This window comes from Delphinus delphis, chromosome 3 (genome assembly GCF_949987515.2).
Source record: "Delphinus delphis chromosome 3, mDelDel1.2, whole genome shotgun sequence".
Classification (NCBI taxonomy): domain Eukaryota; kingdom Metazoa; phylum Chordata; class Mammalia; order Artiodactyla; family Delphinidae; genus Delphinus; species Delphinus delphis.
The window spans coordinates 90111091-90129461 of NC_082685.1; the positions used below are offsets into that span (position 1 = coordinate 90111091).

Below are 18371 nucleotides of genomic sequence, written 5' to 3' on the forward strand. Positions count from 1 at the left end.
ATTTTTATGGAGTTCAGGAACTAGAGCATGGTTCCTGAACCACGTGTGGAATATCTTTATTTTAGCATCATCCTTCATTGTGTTTGGCTGAATATAGATTTACAAGATGAAAATCACTTCTAAGAATTTAAAAGGTACTACTCCTCTATCTTCTTTCTTATAATCCTGTTGTTGAGAATTCAGGTACCATTCTGATTTTTCAGACTTTATTACTAATCTCTCTCAATACCTCCCCAGTCTGGAAGCTTTAAAATATTTCTCTTTAGCTTTCTGTTCTGAATTTTTACTGATGTTCCCTAATATGAGTCTTTTCTCATTCATTCTCCTGGGCACTGCTCATTCAACTTGCTAGGTCATTTTAATCTAAAGACTTAATGAACTACTATGTTGATAAATATTCTTAAATATTTCTTTGATAATTTCTTTTCTTCAATAATCTGGGGTTTTTTTAAAGAACTTTTTCTAGTTTCAACCTTTTCTATTTTCTCTTCCTTTCTACACTGTTTGTTCCAGCTGAGTTCCTTTTTTTCTTTCTTTTTTTTTAAATTCTCTCTTTCAAGTTAGACATTTCCCTAAGTCCCCCATCCACCTGGGGGTTTTCAATTCTCTAGAGAAGAGTCACCCATATTCTGAAAGGGTGAAGTATGCTGCTAAAGTTCAGGGAGCAGGGCAGGGAGAGGGGGCCAGAGGAGACTCCCACATTATCCCCCGATTTTAGCGCCACACAGCATCCCTACTTTCCATGGCACTGGTATCACCAAGGCTTGAAGCTTTCATGTGGTTTTTGAAGCCGAACAGCTTGATTCTCATGGGTCTTTCCTCTCTAGGGCACTTATATGAAACAGCTCCTGCTGTACTAAGTCTGTTATCAGTCCTCTACTTTCCGCTTTCCGAAGACATATTAATCTCTTACTCGCTGTGGAATCTCTCCCTTATATTTGCAAGTTTATAACTTTTAAAATTCTTTTAACGTCCTTTTTAGAGGAGGTCAAGAGACAAAATCATGTACCCAATCTGCCACATTGAACCTGAAGTCCCAGAAATACAATTTTAAAGTGGATTATCTGCAGATTATCTAGTCCAATTTCCTCATTTAATAGCTGAGGAAAGAAACAAAGGTAGGTTAAATGCTCTGCTCCAAGTTCCTTCTCCAAATTCAGAGCAGAACCAGGGGTAACATGTCTCCTGCCTATCAGTCCAGTGTTTCGTTGACTCCTTTCTAAGGAGTCTTTCTAAGACTTTCGTTGACGTCTTTCTAAGAAAAGCATTTTGTTGGCCTTCTGGATGAGAGACAAGAAATACACCACTGAACCATCCATGAATAACATACTTAAAGGGAAAACTAATAACCAGGGAAGTATACACTGAATGCTGTGTGTCAGAAATAATAAGCAACACACGTTGAGAGAAGGGAAGATCCCTGGGGGTTAGGATGATTTCAAAAGGCTCCATGAAGCAGCTGAGATTTGTATTTGATCTTGCGGCAGGAACTCCAGGTAAGGGGCGACTAAGGGCAGTGTGCTGGCAGAGGATCTATACTGGGAGCAGTGAGGGACTGGTGCCTCACAGACTTTCACCAAGGCTGTTTTCATGAAACGTAGAAATCTCTCCTGCAACGAGTCCCTTTCCCACCCCGTGTTCTGACAAGCACCCAGGATACGCAAAACACCAGAATCACTGCTTGCTCTTCTGGACTCTGTCCATCTGTACAAGTGAATAAGATGATGTTGACTCTTACTCTCTGAAGTTTGTACTGTGGAATCAATGGATAGTTTTTCATTTTTTATTATAGTTACATTATCTGATAGCCATTTTCAGACTATTCAACCTGAAATTTATGACTCAGCTTCAATATTTCTAGGTATGACACTGTGTTTAAGGACTCAAACAGTACTTATAGGACAAAAATAGTACTAGATGAGGTAGAATTTTTAAAATTCAACTGAAAGGCAGTCAAAACATCCACAATTTGGCACTTTTCCTTCTTTCTATGTCATATGCCAAAAGAAAGCAGAAAGCAGGAATAAACACTTTTTAACAATCAATAAAGTTTAAAATAATGTATTCAATACTTCTCTCTCTTAGGAAAATAACTAAACATTTAACTCTAAATAGTAAGACAGTGGTAAAACGCAGCATCACTTATTTTTGTTGGTATTTCAAGGCAGTTTTCATAACTAAAATATCACTAAACCTCCACTGCTCCCTGACCTTGGCATATACACTGTCTCCTTCAATGGAAAAGGGCTAGTTTCTACTTAATTTCGTCAACCTAAGTATAAAGGTGTGACTGGATTTTTCACAATAAAACAATGCTTTCAATTAATGAGGCATAAACAAACAAAAAGCATTTACTCTTTGGCAAAACATTTCCATACACTTTCAATTTTTTTGCTTATCTAGTTCCATTGAAATTGTAAGAATATTTAAGGATTTTAAATATGTGTGCTTTAACCATTTATCCAGAACTGCAGTGGGGGGGATTTCCCTGGTGGCACAGTGGTTAAGAATCCACCTGCCAATGCAGGGGACATGGGTTCGATCCCTAGTCCAGGAAGATCCCACATGCCTTGGAGCAACTAAGCCCGTGTGCCACAACTATTGAAGCCCGTGTGCCTAGAGCCCGTGCTCCACAACCAGAGAAGCCACCACAATGAGACGCCCATGCACCGCGATGAAGAGTAGCCCCTGTTACGTAGAATACAATTAGACTGTATTCAGATGAAACTATAATTTAATTGAGAGGAAGAAAGAGATAGATTTTTCAAATCCCTTTAGATTTAGTAATAGCAGTAGACCTGAGTATCTTATAACTGTGGATTCACTAGTGGTCAAGAAACATTCTTGAATTTGCTCTTGAAGCAAGCTAATTCAAGTCTATGTATCATGTCCAAGCTTTGCTCTGCCACAGAATTTTCCACCACTCACTCTGATTACAAGCATTTAAAGGAGAACAGCAAAACCTATTCTTGTCCTCTTTACCTCAAAGGGATTCTGGGAGGACAAAGGAAGACAACAACCATGAAAGAGCTCTGCATATTTTACTTTTAAAAACTTACTCCCTTGAGGATCAATCATAAGGAGAGAAACTGCTCTAAAAAGACCAATATACTCTAGCATCAATCTTGCAGTGTCAAAATCTGGTCTGTGTCCACCCGCTGAGCTACTCCAGCATTTTTAAAAGGTCAAAAAGCAAACTAGGAGATAGGAATATCTTGGAGGCTGTTTTCGAAGCAAAATTAGAGTAGGTAAGCAAAATCAAAAGCTTGCTTAGCCCAAGAATCCTCTGACTATAGATCTTATATCAATGCTTGAGTCCAGACCTACTCAGTCAAAAACTGATGGGAACGGTACAAGGAGCGTATGATTTTAAAGTTCTTCAGGTTAAGAACCTCTGCTCTCCAGGTCATTGTTCTTACTGAAGCCTATCTGCTCAGGTCTAGATGGGTCAGGTCAGAGGCAAAATCAGGAAGCTGTTTCCAGCAGAAAGTCTTCGGGATTTAGGTCACTTTGGGTCTTCCGAAATCTGAGTTTAATTCCTGCAACCCCATAACACAATGTTGTTCAAATTCTAGAATCATCCAGACCTTAAAATGCAGATTCCAGGGTCCACATTTAGTGGACACATTTAGATTCCAATTCAGTAACTTTGGTGAAGGCCCTGGAATATGTATTTTCTATTGCAAGTTGGGTGAAGATCAATTTAAAAAACGATGGCCTAGGAGTTTTGATCACTCTGCAACAGGCAGAGCATTCCAGGGTTTTGCAGAAGTCTGACCATCATCTTAAATTTGATGCATAATGATCCATTCTAGTGACCAGATCCCCAAACCAACAGGATCTCCTCAAGGTCATTTGGGACCAAAGTATAACTACTATTCCCAGGTACCTCTCCCTCCCTGATCTTCCTTCCCTGGGTCTTCATTTTCTTGTGCCAACTACATCTACACTGGTCTACAACACAGGGTGTATGTACTGAAGAACCATTTCATTTGCACTCATCTAGGATTCTGTATCTTGTTTCTAAATGTGGTATCTGGATGAGAATAAAAGGCTCAGAGGCTACCATGAGGGCATAGGTGGGGTTTTGATGTATAAGGGAAACGAGATATAGCCGGATAGTGTTCCAGTCACAGTCCTCTGCCCCCACCCCCATCCCCTTCCAACAATGAAACACTAAAATCTCTCAACGTTAGTGGCTGTGAATGAAACACAGCAATATGACAAGAGAAGGCCTCCTGAGCACACGGTAAGTGCACTTCAGTTCTCCCTGACCCCTCCTTAGTCCAGACCACAGTATGTTCAAGGATGCATACGGCCTTTACAACCATCTCCTTGGCAAGAGCAGAAGCTTCATATGGCCTAAAAGGAACATGAAATGTCAGGGGTGTCCCACCTTGCACAATTACAAAAAAAACCCATTATTTGTTTTGCACAACTTTGCTCATTTTCCATGCAATATGTTTATTCCCAGAAGGCAGAAAACTCTTCTATTAGTTGAGTGATAATAAGGTAAACCTGGATAATTACCTAACCATCTAAAAATGTTAAAAACAAATCAACGTATATCCAAATATAAGTTATGATAGCTGATAAACATAGAATATGCAGACAATTGACAAAGGACTTGTTAACTAGAAGCCAATTTATATATGTCTACTCTGAATCCAATAATTTTTTTTCTGGAAAATAATATGTTCATTAATGACTTTCATTTGATAAAAATGTGTTCAAATTTCTATTCAAAACCAAAACTATTTTAAGGTGAAGAAAACTGTTTCTGAAACTAAATGACTGAAAATAGAACCAAAAAGAATTATTATGCATAAAAGTGCTAAATGTCTTTAGTGTAGCATCTACACCATCAATGAACTACACAAATAGCACTAATTTTCACAAAGGTATACAGTGCTAATTCTCAGCTTTGGGAGTTGGTGAAGACATCACACATTTGTGCTCAAGAAAAATGCCTCTAAAATGTAATAATGGCCTCTCTCTTCCTACCATCTTAAGGTTCCTGCTGCTAGTTATTACTAGGCCTGGTTTTCTTGACTATTTCTGTTATCACAACAGTTCAACAAGAGTAACTGGCTTTTTGGTACTTTGTCAAAATCCTTTGACGTACTGCCAGTGCCATCTGTACAAAAAGGGTCCTTGGCAAAACAAATAAGCTATAGACTAGGAACAAAACGGTCAGTACAATAATCTACTTATATGTTAGTCTTCATAGTAATTAACTGGTTGCTGGCCAACTGCGACTGACTAATTCAATTACCTGCCTGATGATAATGAAGGTGGTATATCCTTACTTCTCCCCTCACCTTCACCTTCATTATCAATGCCCTGCCTTCAAAACATATCTATGCACATAATGTGGACCTGTTAAATTTGTTATGTTCCATGGTCCATGACTACAAGTCTAACCACCACCAAGTACTTCAAAACATAAGCCCTGGCTTACAAGAGGGATTTACTAAAAGCATGTGCTTGGATCAGACACTCATCAATCAATCACCATTTCTAGAAAAGTAAACAGTGGCACACACTCACTGTGCATCAACAGCTACCAAATGTATATGCAATGGGCAACATCAACGATATCTCCTAAGAGCCCTGGGGTCCCTTCCAGCTAAGATCCATGATTTTGATTCTGTGGCTGCAGGCAAACAGTTAAAGCTCTAGAAATGTATATCTCTGCCATGGTCATAACATATAAATCAGACAACAGGACTGGAAGACTTTTTATTACAGCATAATAATGGCTCTCATTTCTTGAGCACGGACCATGTGGTGATGTTCTGCTTCTTCCTTTTTCACTGCTATATCCCTAACATCCAGAACAATGTCAAACAGAGAGCAGGTGCTCAGAAATATTTGTTGAATGAATGGATGGGTGGATGGATGATTGCTTTATTGCCGGACAACATCCTATCAGTTAGGTTTTATTATTATCCTTATTATCGAAATGAGAAAACTGATGCATATATGGTTAACTGACATGTCCCAGGTTACTTAGCTATTAAAAGAAAAAGCCAGGATTTGACACCACATTTTATAGGACCAAGTTCTATAAAATGCCAGAGTCTGCCCACTAAACCCACCACATGCACCACTTCTCATAGTGATAGGCCAGCAGAGGGGACTCCTCTCCTCCCTTTCCCAAACGAAAGCTCTTGTTCCTACTGCTCTGAATCACCAGGACACTTTATTTGCACTTCCCTTAGGGGTCTGGTCAATTTCTTCTTTATTTTATTGAAAGAAAGGAGAACTACCATTTACTAATTACCCATCGAGTTCCAAGCACCACGTGGGTACCTTATTCATACCTTGTCATGATCTACTGGCTAGGCATTTTGCTTTATCTCCCATTTCACTTCATGAACGAAGAAAATGAGAGTAAATCTTTTGTCAGTATTTCCCAAACTTGCCCAATAATAATCTGGGGCGGGGGGTGCTTAAAATAGTAGCAGGCCCTATTCCAAATCTTTTGACTCAGAATGTTCCAGAAAGGAGCCTGGATTTGTCTGACTCCCAAGCTAAGGGTTAACCCTTTAGGGCAGGACCCATGTGTTTGGCATCTTTGTTCCCTTCACTGTACATACGAGGCCCCAAAAGTGTCTCATCTTTCTAAAACGCAACAGTTTATAAAGTACATTCACATGATTCCCCCAAAATAGTCATAAGAAGCAAGCATAACAGATCTCAGTACCCTCCTCTTATAGATGGGAAACGTAAAGAAAAATCAAGTTCTATGGCTCCTGGCTAAAAGAAACAAAAGAGGGGGAAAAAAAGAAGGTTATGTGGAGAGAGAAAGACAGATGATGATTCAAAAAAATTTACCCAGTTCTTCTTCTCTTCGGGTATAGCTTTCTTTTGATACCCCCAGCAGGAAATCACTCTATATATTTTGCAAATCCCAGCATGACGCAAGAGGTCTGTCAGGAGGATCATGCAGGCTATTTGTAATAGGTCCCTCAAAAATAGTATTTTTCATTGGTAATAATCAATAAAATCTTCACCATATTCTTATTCTCCCTATTACAGAACCGGTATTCTCTAAGATAAATTCTCAAAATAGGGCATCATGAGAGAATTTATAGGATGTGGTATGTATTTAAAGAAAAAAACTCTGTAATTCTCTGACCAATTTCAGCTTTGAGTTTCTTTAGGATTTCCACTTAAGTAAGTTTTCCTAGAAAAATTTTTCCCCTTATCATCTAAAGCACTCTCACTGGAATAGTCTTAGGAAGTAGTTTAGAGAGTTGAATGATATTAACCTAAATGTAATTTTACTATCTTTAGCTCACTCAAGTAGATAAATTTTCACAGCACAAGGGGTAAAAAATCCAATTTCTTTTAAATTTTATTGCAAGTTTCCCCCAAATAAACAAAGAATTGAGCACCTTGCATCAACCAAAAAGGAAAAAAAAAGATTTTATAATAAGCCCAGTGAGAGCATGCCCATTCCAAAAAGTGAACTTGCTCTTCTTATTTGGCAAGGAAACCCTGAGAGGGAAAACAACCCTAGAATTTGGAGAAGGGTTTCCTAATATGAAGTGAGATGCTGTGCCCTAAAATCTGAGAACCTTATACACTTTGAGTGAAGGTTAAGTAAAACTGTGTTTAGGAGCTCAGTAAAGTGGGACTTGGGAGAAAAAGGATCGTCTACCTCTGAGTGATGGAATCCGAGCAACAAAACCAAACACAACCTTTCACCCTTGAAAGATGTGCCCCATGTTAAGGTGGGACCCCACTCCCCAGCCATAGCTAATTGGCCACTTGACTTAACCGTGCCAATCCAAATCTCTCTTCCTGGGAATTTGAAATTGGGAAAATGAGAAGATAGCTGAGTTGAAATTCACATAGAATTAGAGCCAAACTGACATAGGGTAACTCCAAGCAAAGCCAGGAACAAGCTGAAATGACAAAAGGGTAGAGAAGCTAAAACATCACTTTTCAAATGAAAAGAATGGAGCAGACACAGAGAGAAGTGATAGAAACCAGGCATCACCACATGAGCAGCCCTGGTTCCTGACTGTCCTCTTCTATCCCCAAAGTCCTAGCTATATTTACTGACCTATTTGGGAATGTCCATGGAGTGGCCTGCTCTGTCGTTTATATAAATGTTTTTATTTGCGATAATTTGAGTGGGTTCCTATGCCCTGAAACCAAACAGCTTTGACTAAGACAGGCAGCTTCATGGAAGAAGTGACATCTGAGCTAAATATCAGGTGTTCACCGGGTGGCCAATGGAGAGAAAGCATCCCAACTAGAGGAAACAGCTTAGAGGTCAATCTTGAGGAAGGAGAAAGCAAGTTGAGTTCTAAGGACTACAAGTACAGCCAGGAACACTGGAAGGGGGAGGGGCAGGAATGAGGCTGAAGAGAAAGGCAGGAGCCAATGCACAAAGGACCTGTAATCCATGCCAAGGTATTTAGCCTTTATCCTGTAGCTGATGGGATCAGAGGTGTATTGTAGGAGATCATTCTGGCTGTGATGTGGAGGCTGAATGCAGGAGGCTGGGGGCAAGACTGGAGGCAGGAGGCCAGTGAGAAAGTGAGCTTCTCAAGGAGAGATTTGTGTGTCATTAGTTCCACCATCAGAGACTATTCAAAGGGAAGAAAAAAACAAAAACAGCAACAACTTGGTCCTAAGAAGCAAGTCAGCACAACACCCTGTGAAATGAGAGGTTTGCAGCTTGGCCAATGGCAGAGCTGTGCATCATTCCACTTTTCATGCCTGATGTTTTAAAGAAGCAATGACAGCCTAAGGGCTTGCTGACCCATGAGCAAACCCACCAGAAAATGTGACCCAGAACATGATAAAATACAGATCACAAAAGAAGCTCACATTGTGAAATACCACACAATTTCACACTTCATTTCCCCAGTTCGCATACTCATTTATTAATTTCCCATCATAATATAAAGCCATATCAAGCTTTAGTTACTTCAGGAAACATGGCACCTTTCATAAAGCCTGATAAAAGCATTAATAATTAAAGGATGACTTTGAAAGAAGGGCATCTAAACCTCTCTGGCACAATGTTTTTGTTCTATTCAGAAATACAAAAGGGAAACCTGCATACCCCTGAATAAATGGAAGCTGTGGATGTTCTGATCTTAATTAGTTTAGATAACAGGACAAATCAAATCCCCAAATACTTAAATGGATGGAAATGGAGCTGTCAGGCCTGATGACAGTGTAGGCTGTGGTCACAATAAACTTCCTACCTTATCAGTAATTTCTCTTACACATGAATGAAGAAAGTAGACATCACATGCACGACAAACAGCTGTTATAATTGCAGCTGACTGCAAAGCACCACTTTAACTTTTTATACTTTGACTCTAGTTTTTCTCTTTCCACTCAAAATGCCTGTCAACTGTCTTCACTTATGGATGAGATTGCCAGGCTTAAGCTACACTCCAACAATGGATCCCTTTCTCTCTCATTCCATTTGCTGTTGGAGTGCAGGATCCTAACCACATCTGAAATGCTGTTTGTTGTAAGGCATTCTTTTAGTTACAAACAGCTATGTTAGAAGTCCCTTTCATCCTTGCTGCTCAGTGAGTGGTCCACGGATCACAGCTTTAGTATCACCTGGGAGCTTATTAGAAACAGGCAGTCTCGGGCCCCATTCAAGACTGAATTAGAATCTGCATTTTATCAAAATCTCCAGGTGGTCTTGTGATGATGAGAGGCACTGCCAGATATTTTTGGAAAACACAGTTGAGAAGAGTTTGACTAGAACCTAAGATCGGATCTCAATTTTCTTTGCTAGTCTGGAGAAGTGGCTTCCAAAGCCTGCATGTAAAAATTACTGCCATTTACCTTGAGTGGGACCTTCCAGGAAGATGGCAAGTGCTGTGCAAATACAGACAAGCCTGAAAGTCAGAGAGACCTGAGTTCAAATCTAAGCTCTGCTACTCATAGGCTGTGGGACTCTGGGCAAGTTACCTAAACACACTGTTGAGTCTTTTGTCCCTTTTCACTTAGTTGAGAAAAAACCATTAGGTTTTTGTTTGCTATTGTTCCTTTTTTTTTTTAAGATCACTGTAGACTCACTTATACAGAGTTCCTATATACCCTTCACCCAGTTTCCCCTGATGGTAACATCTTGCAAAACTCTAATACAATAGTACAACAAGGAAATATGTTCTCCCTCTCTTATAAGTTTGTCATTTCAAGCATGTTATAAAAGCAGAATCTTATAGTGGGTAATCTTCTAGACTGGCTTTTCACTTAGCATAATGCCCTTGGGATCCATCCAAGGTGTTTCATGTAACAATAGTTCATTCTTTTGTACTGCTGAGTCTTATTTCATAGTATAGATGTACTACAGTTTGTATAACTATTCAACTTTCGCAGGACATTTACATTGTTTCCAGTTTTAGGCTTCTACAAATAATGCTGCTATGAGTAAGCATGCAGGTTTTTGTGTGAACATAAATTTCTATTTCTCTGGGATAAATGCTCAAGAATGTACTAACAGGGTCACATGATAATTTTGTGAAAATGTCCTACTCTTTCCCAAAGTGACTACACCACTTTACATTCCCACTAGCAATGTAAGAGTGATCCAGTTCTCCACATCCCTACCAATATTTGACGTTATCACTAATTTTTAATTTTAGCCAGTGTGATAGGTATGTAGTATTTTCTCATTGTGCTTTTAATTTGCATTTCCCAAGTGGGTAGTGATGTTGAGCATCTTTTCATGTGCTTATCTGCCATCTATCTTTTCAGTGAAATGTCCATTCATGTCTTTTTCCATTCTCTAATTGGATTGCTTGTTTTAACCACAATTTTGTAAGCTTTTGTGAATTTGAGAGCTCGTCAGATAATGTGGTTTGCAGATATTTTCTTCCAGTATGTAGCATGTCTTTACATCTTCTTCACAGGGAGTTTCGTGGAGCAAAGTTTTTAGATTTGATGAGGTCCAATTTATCAATTTTTCCTTTTATGGATTGTGATTTTAATGTCAAGTCTAAGAACTTTTTGCCTAGTTCTGAAGATTTTCTCATTTTTCGCTGTTTTCGAGTTTTATGTCTTACATTTAACTCTGTGATACATTTTGAGTTAATTTTTGTATAAGGTGTGAGGTTTAGGTTTTTATTTTTTATTTTATTGCTTTTGAATGCCCATTTGCTTGGACCATTCATTTTGAGATGCACCCTAACTTAACAGTAACTTTGCAAAGAGAAAAAATCAAGTCATCACACTAATTGTACATATCAAATATAAGAAACCACAGTTCTAGAAACTAGAACCACCTAAAACCTAGTATCACTATGCATATCCAATGGAGAAATTATGTCTGGCTCAGAGTCTGACTCATAAAAGTCATTCAATAAGCCTGTGCATTAATTGTTTGCTTTTTCTCACATTTGTAATTGTTTTGATTTAATAAATAATGATTAAATCATTACATTGTTGTTGTTGCCTTAAAATAACATAGCAATACTTGGAGTAAATTGTGGCAGACCACATCACACAACACTCCACATCAATCCCATTTACTTAAATAAAGTAACTTCTTTTAAAAAATTTACATGTGTTCTTTAGTCCCTTTCAATGCATTTACATATATGTGAATATACATATACATAAATTTAGGTTGTATTTTGTGAAATCAAATGATCAATATTTTACCCTCTGTGTTTTTCTCCCATTTTTAAGTCCTTCCCCCACCCTGAGGTTAGTTGAATCATGACTTAATTTTTGTCAGTAATTTTTTAATCCATCAGGACTATTTTTTTGTGTATTGCATGCAATAGGAGTCAAGTTTTATTTTTCACAAATAATTACCCAATTTGGGGTGTGAATGAATGAAATCTTATCTAGACAGTCTTGACACATGCTATGTACCTATAAAAATTTAAGCATATTTTCCAGATGTTTATTCTTTTTCATTGACTTAACTATCATTTTTATTGTCAGATTTTAACTTTAGATATCTGACAGTTCAAGTTCTCCTTGTCTTATTTGTCAATATTTTGTTAGATACTATTATTTCTGCTTATTTCTCAAGACAAATTAATAAATCTATATTTTCAAGTTCAAAAAAACAGTCCTAGTGAGTTTCTGATTATGAGCAAATTTATAAATACTTTTAGGACATGCTCTATATTTTTGCAACTGTTCATTTACACTCCTTAGTAAAGTTATGAAAAGCAGATTAAGAGAAATGGTTGAGAACATTCTCTAAACTTACTTTAAGCATTAAAATTCTCTTTTAACCTTTAAAGCGCTTTAAGTTTTTACGTACACACAACAAAACTGACACAGTCTTCAAAGGACAGAAGAACCATGGACTGTGCATGTTCTGATAAGTACTTAGTTCTGATTAAAAAAAAGAAAAGAGGAAATAATGATCCTTATGCTACAACGTGGAGAAACAACACTGTGTGTGTGTGTGTGTGTGTGTGTGTGTGTGTTTGTAGGAGTTTGAGGGTGAGCAGGTGGAGAGAGTAGAAAAAGCAAGCCTTGCTTCTGGGCCCTAGAATATATAAATAAACAGTATGTTATTACTCCAAGTGCAGAGGACAACTGTCATAATAAGTGCAAATTGAAACCATTTAATCTGGGAAAAAGAGATCGTATAAACCCAGTAATTATGCTGAGTACAATTTGTTAGCATGAGTTGCCCGAAAGAATTAGGTAATTTCACTCTAAATAACTGAATTTTAATGAAGCTTATTGTGTGTTATTTCTTATTTCTATCCTAGTTTGTTTACTATTCACAATGACAAAATTGTCTTAAAAAAAAAACAGCTCAATGACAGACACTATTCCTATACTGAAAGGGACAAGGTAAAATCAAGTAAAGAATATGTTTCTTCTAAATTTCCAACAATTAAACTAGTTTAATTATTAAGTGAAAATGTGCTCCTGTAAAAAAAACCACTAGCCTTATAATATCCCTTCCCCCCTACCACCTTCATCACAAGAATCTAATTTTTAGTTGGTCATAATGCTGCTCAATTAAAGGACAACATGGCCCAGCCTCAACTGCAGATGGGTAAAGCCATGTGGCAAAGTTTGGTTGTGTGCCCCATTTCTGCCCCTTCTTCACTTTTGCTGGTTAAAAGGGGCATATGCTGACTGGAGGCTCAACAGCTGTACTGGACTAAAAGGACAGGGGTTATACTGTAAAGATAAAAGGATGCTGAGCCAGAAGGAGTCTGGATCCTTGATGAATATAAGGAAAAGCCATACCACCTTATCTCCAAAATTCTTTCATTTGTGATAGCAATTAAGTTCTATCTTATTCAAGATATTTCACATATTTTGTTATATGCCGCTGAACCCAATCCCAAATTAAATAGCACTACTGCTGCCCAGGAAGATCAAAGACTGTGGAACCCAATGTATTAAACTACTTTTATACAGAAATTTCTTTTTAAGTTTTCATTGTTATAAAGATTCGCTATGTCCAAGTCAATACATTTTAATTTTATGTCAAAAATTTCCAGCAAAATAGACAATTATTTTCTCTATACTTTGATTTATCCATCAATATCAACACTTCTGAATACAAACAAAGAATATACAGTCATTCCCCAGAATCCACGGGGGATTGGTTCAAGACCCCCATGGATAGCAACGTATACGTCCACTACATTTTCTGTTGATCTATATTTTTTCATTAATTTATGAGATCTTTACTCTTTCATTTAGAATCCTTACTGTCTTCAAATGTTATCATGCAAGTTCACATAAAATCTTCTAATATATCGACCCAAATAATAACACTTCTCAACTATGCCATAATATGTAGAGTTGTTTCCTTAAAAATACTGCCATAAACCAATTTTTTCCATATTTTTGTGGTTATTATTTAATGTCAAACTCTCTCCCAAAAACTTTCATCCTTTAATCCTGCTGTTTGACTTCCAAATCTATGAAATAGAAAGGTACTATAGACAGAAAGTATATGTCCCCCCAAAATCCATATGTTTAAATCCTAATCCCCAATGTGATGGTATTTGGAGGTGGGATCTCGGGTAGACAATTAGGTCTTGAGAGCAGAGCCCTCATGAATGAGATTAGTGTTCTAATAAAGGAGGCACTAGAGAGCTCCCTCACTCCTTCCTCCATGTGAGGATGAATGTGAAGATGGCCATCTATGAATCAACAAGTAGGTTCTCACCAAATCTACTGGAACCTTGATCTTGGACTACTTGCCTCCAGAACTGTGAGAAACACATATTTGTTTATAAGCCATACAATCAATGGTATTCTGTTACAGCAGCCCAGCTGGACTAAGACAAGAGGATTATGATCAATTTTCTTATACTATTCTGCGCTTATTCTGGAGATTCTCATTCCTCACTCCCATCTATAAATTAAAGGAAATCTGTATTAATTACACTTACAGTTGCACAAAAATCAAGAAGGACATTAAATCTAGATCAAAAATGTCTCTTGTCCTTTAGCAATTCCTTTTTGGAGCCAAAAGAGTTGATGAAGTGTTTGTGGATGTTTCTGACAGAAAGAAACGAGGCTGTTATGATCACTTAAAATAGTTAAAAGATACTTATATTCGAGATTCACCTTCCTTTTTAAGTTTCAGTTTTAGTATTTGGTTTAGGATGCTACATCTAAGAAAGTAGATTCATTTGTCTAGTTACAGATAAGGGTGGCTGTGAGACTCTGGAAGGGAGAAAAGTAATAAGAAGTGGGGAGTACACCAATCATTTATTTTATAAATATTCATTTGTTCAATAAATAATTTATAGGGGTTTAAAATATATCATTGGCAAAATACATAAAGATCCTGGCCCTCATGAAGCTTATATTCCAGCAGGAAAATGGACAATAAACATACCTAAGTCAATAACATAGTATGTTAAAAGGTGATAATCATCATGGAAAAAAGAAAAAGAGAAGAAGAGTAATGGAGAGATGGACAGCTGGGTGAGGTGTGGGGTAAGTTGCAAGCCTGTAAGGGGGACATTTGACTAAGACTCATAGGTAGTTAGGGAATGAGCACAGTGGGTATCTGTAGACGTCTCCAGGTAGATAAAAGAGCTGGAGCTAAGCAGCTACAAGGAGGCGAATGCGGTTGAACCAAGAAGGGGGAGCAGATCGGGCAGGTAATGGAGAATGGATTGTAGATACTTGTAGGTCACTCACTGTAGGGACTTTGGTTTGTTCCCTGAGTCAAATGGAGAGTCACCGCAGAGTCTGGGAAGAATGGCGTGATTGGGTTTCTATTTTAAAAAGATCACTTTGGCTTCTTTATTGAGAATGGACCTGGGGGAAGGGAAGGGAAAGGGTTTATACCCTTCCTGCTTAGACAAGGAAATTATATGATATTGTTGTTTTCTGCTGTAATCCCGGTGGTCCAATCAGGGTGGGTGAGATAACAAGTGGTTGAAACCTGGATATATCTTGAAGGTAGAGACAGGATATCCTAATGGATTGTGTATGAGATGTGAGAGAATTTAACTACAGAAGACCTCACCCAGGAAAAGTAAAGGAGAAACAAGAAACAAACAGATGAGGTTGTAAGACATCCAGGGAGAGAACTAGGAAAGAATATTGATTAGTTTTTGTTCTTCACCCCAGGTAGTGATGACAAAACCCATGACCCTTTCACATGTTAAAGAATATACCCTAACTAGAAAACGGAGTACTCCACTCAGAGATGCCTCTGAAGCCAGACAAGTTGTTTCAAATTGATATATAGTAGAGTGAATCCACTTGGTTTTCTTTTCAAAATGTAAAGAGGAGTAGGCAAAAAAAAATACAGTAATAAAATACAGTGCAAACCTTGAAGATGGATGTCATCCAGAGTTACTGGCTGAAGACATTTTTGTGAAGCGATATTTTTCACAATAGCATCTATGTTTTATAGGTCAAAATAAAGAAGACATGTTTTGTCTTACACCATATTTAATGTCCTCTGTGTCTTGGAATGCCAAAACATCTCTCTTTGTGAATTGTCACCTCTGGCTGATGACAGCTCTATCCTGGTAGCAATGATTATTAAACAGATCTGCAACAGAGCCACAGAAGTGAACAAGGAGGTCAAAGGGAATGAAAACAAAGAACGAAGTAGAAGAGGTATAATATTAAATCTTACAGGAGAAGTACTTATTACCCTATAATTTTAATAAATACATATATTTAAAGGCAATGTTTTTTTTTCTCTTTTTAGAAAAATACATATAGACTTGCATGTGGCTAATTTACTTTTTCTCCTTCCTTTTTTCTTTCTGTTCCCGTAATCTAATTACCGACTGTATACTTTGCCAACAGCTCTCCCAGGGGAATAATTTTTAAAAAAACAAACTGCAAAACCCAGCACCCATCTGCTCTTTCATCCCTAGCACCGTTTTGATGATGTTTATAATTCCTTTTACAGTAATAAAGTATCTGCTCAGTGATTAATAATTCAAAATATAGTAAAAGAAAACCAAACAAATGGCTCAATGTAAGAAAGCGGAATAAGAAATAAGTTTGAACACAATATAGTATCTATCAAAATGAAGAAAAGCAACATGTTTTATGGGCAGAGCAACTGAGCTGTATATTTAAAAATCTAGTATCTAGTCAAGGATGGCAGTGGACATTTTTTCCTTCTGAAAAACCTGATTATATTACTGTTACATCATTTGTCTGATGTCTTATTAATTGAAAATTGCCTTCTAGTAGCTGCCTTCTACCCTGCTATTTCAACTACTGATTGTAGTTCTACTGGATTTGTGATATCATCATGAAAGATGGATATAATTGGTCTCCATCCAAGACTCTCTTCTCAACCCCATCCACTCAAACCTCTTTAACTTTTCATGTTAAGCCTCTGCATTTTAAAGTTGGAAAGAAGGATGCTCTCTGCAGCTTATCCACCAAATGCATCAACTGACACAATTATCTAACTGATCCACTTTTACTTTCAGCCACTAAATGCATTTCAAAAGAACCAGGAATGGAAATACCTCTTGCCTCTTCAGGCTTTCTATGGAGTTTAACTCTTTCCAATAATAAATCCCTGGAAGTGTTGGGGGGGGGGACAATGATTCTACATGGAATCCTTGAGTATAAACTGAAAAACAACTGGAGCTAGTTTTGATAGAAAGTGAATGAAATTTCACATGGAGAGGACTTCGGGGATACTAGCAATGTTCTGTTTCTTGACCTGGGTGGTGGTTCCATAGGAGTTTGTAGCTATTCTTTAAACTGTCTATGCTCTATGCATCTGTATGTATGATATATATCACAATAAAAAGTGATATTTCAAGGATTATTCCAGACCTCTGATTCTGTATTTATTACATGCTAGTCAATCCATCACTGTCAACTTTCCATATTAAAGAATATTTAACGGTGAAAAACCAGAAACTCTTCCATCTTAATCAAGATTTTTAATCAAGAATTAAGGACATTCATGATATATGTGTTATCACTAATGGATTAGAATAGGAAGCAGAGGCTGCAATTCTGCCCTCTCCTCACTATTTTCTTCTTATTATTTACTGATCATGGACAGAAACTCATTATGAAACAACCATTCCCTTTGAAGTCACAATAAAATAAAAGCAAAAGAAAACCAGACATTTACCTCGGGAGTACAATTACAATGATGCTATGTTTCTCTTTTAAATAATAAGAATTATTATTCAACCCAAATCTTAGGAATTTAAGTAAGTTTCTCTGCCACATATGAAGAAAACAGAAGTTAGGAAATTATTAAATCATATTCATATATTTTTCTCTATTACATTCAGCTGAATTTAACTTTTTTACTATCTAGTAATTGACATTTTAGAAAGAACAATATAAAAATGGTCTTTAAATGTAGCTATTTTCACAAAAAACAAACTTAAGCATTTGTGTTGTTTATTCTTCCCCCTTTGGGGGAGTAATTCATGTCCAAAGAACATAATGGCCAGCCTTTTAAGACTGGTATGACTAAAAACGGTGAAATCACATACAGACATAAAAAAGACTTTACCAGAAGTAGTGGGAAAATGCCATGTTGTTTAACGGCAATGACTGCTAATCTGTAAACTGATGATATTCATGTACTTTTTTTTAACTAATGAAAAAAGACTGCAAACTGTTTTATAACTGTAAGAATGAACTCACTGTGATTAATTTCTTTCCATCTTCGAAGTGGGCAAACAAGGCAGCTAAATATTCAAAATGTAATTTTCTTTTTAAATGTTGCTTTAAAATGTTTTAAAATTTTTCCATGAAGTTATAAATATCTATACTGATTCCTGTAAATGCATGATGACATCATCCACATAAAATATTTCTTTAGGTCATGGCATTTTTCTCAGCGTTACATTATAATTTAAGGTAAGCCACATAATCGATTGCATTATAATGAATCACGCAGACCTTCAAACGACTTG

The 18371-nt window shown here is 37.2% G+C and overlaps 1 protein-coding gene across 18 annotated transcripts in view; it reads right to left on the minus strand.

Annotated features, from left to right (window-relative positions):
- Positions 1–18371, minus strand: part of PAM (peptidylglycine alpha-amidating monooxygenase) — a 280689-nt gene that overhangs the window by 169109 nt on the left and 93209 nt on the right. For 3 of the 18 annotated variants that reach the window (XM_060009090.1, XM_060009087.1, XM_060009089.1), the window contains one exon: positions 15897–16006. The exons of the other annotated variants lie outside the window; for them this stretch is intronic. The gene's annotated coding sequence lies outside the window, so the exon portion shown is untranslated. The remainder of the gene's footprint in view (positions 1–15896; positions 16007–18371) is intronic. 18 annotated transcript variants of the gene reach the window in all.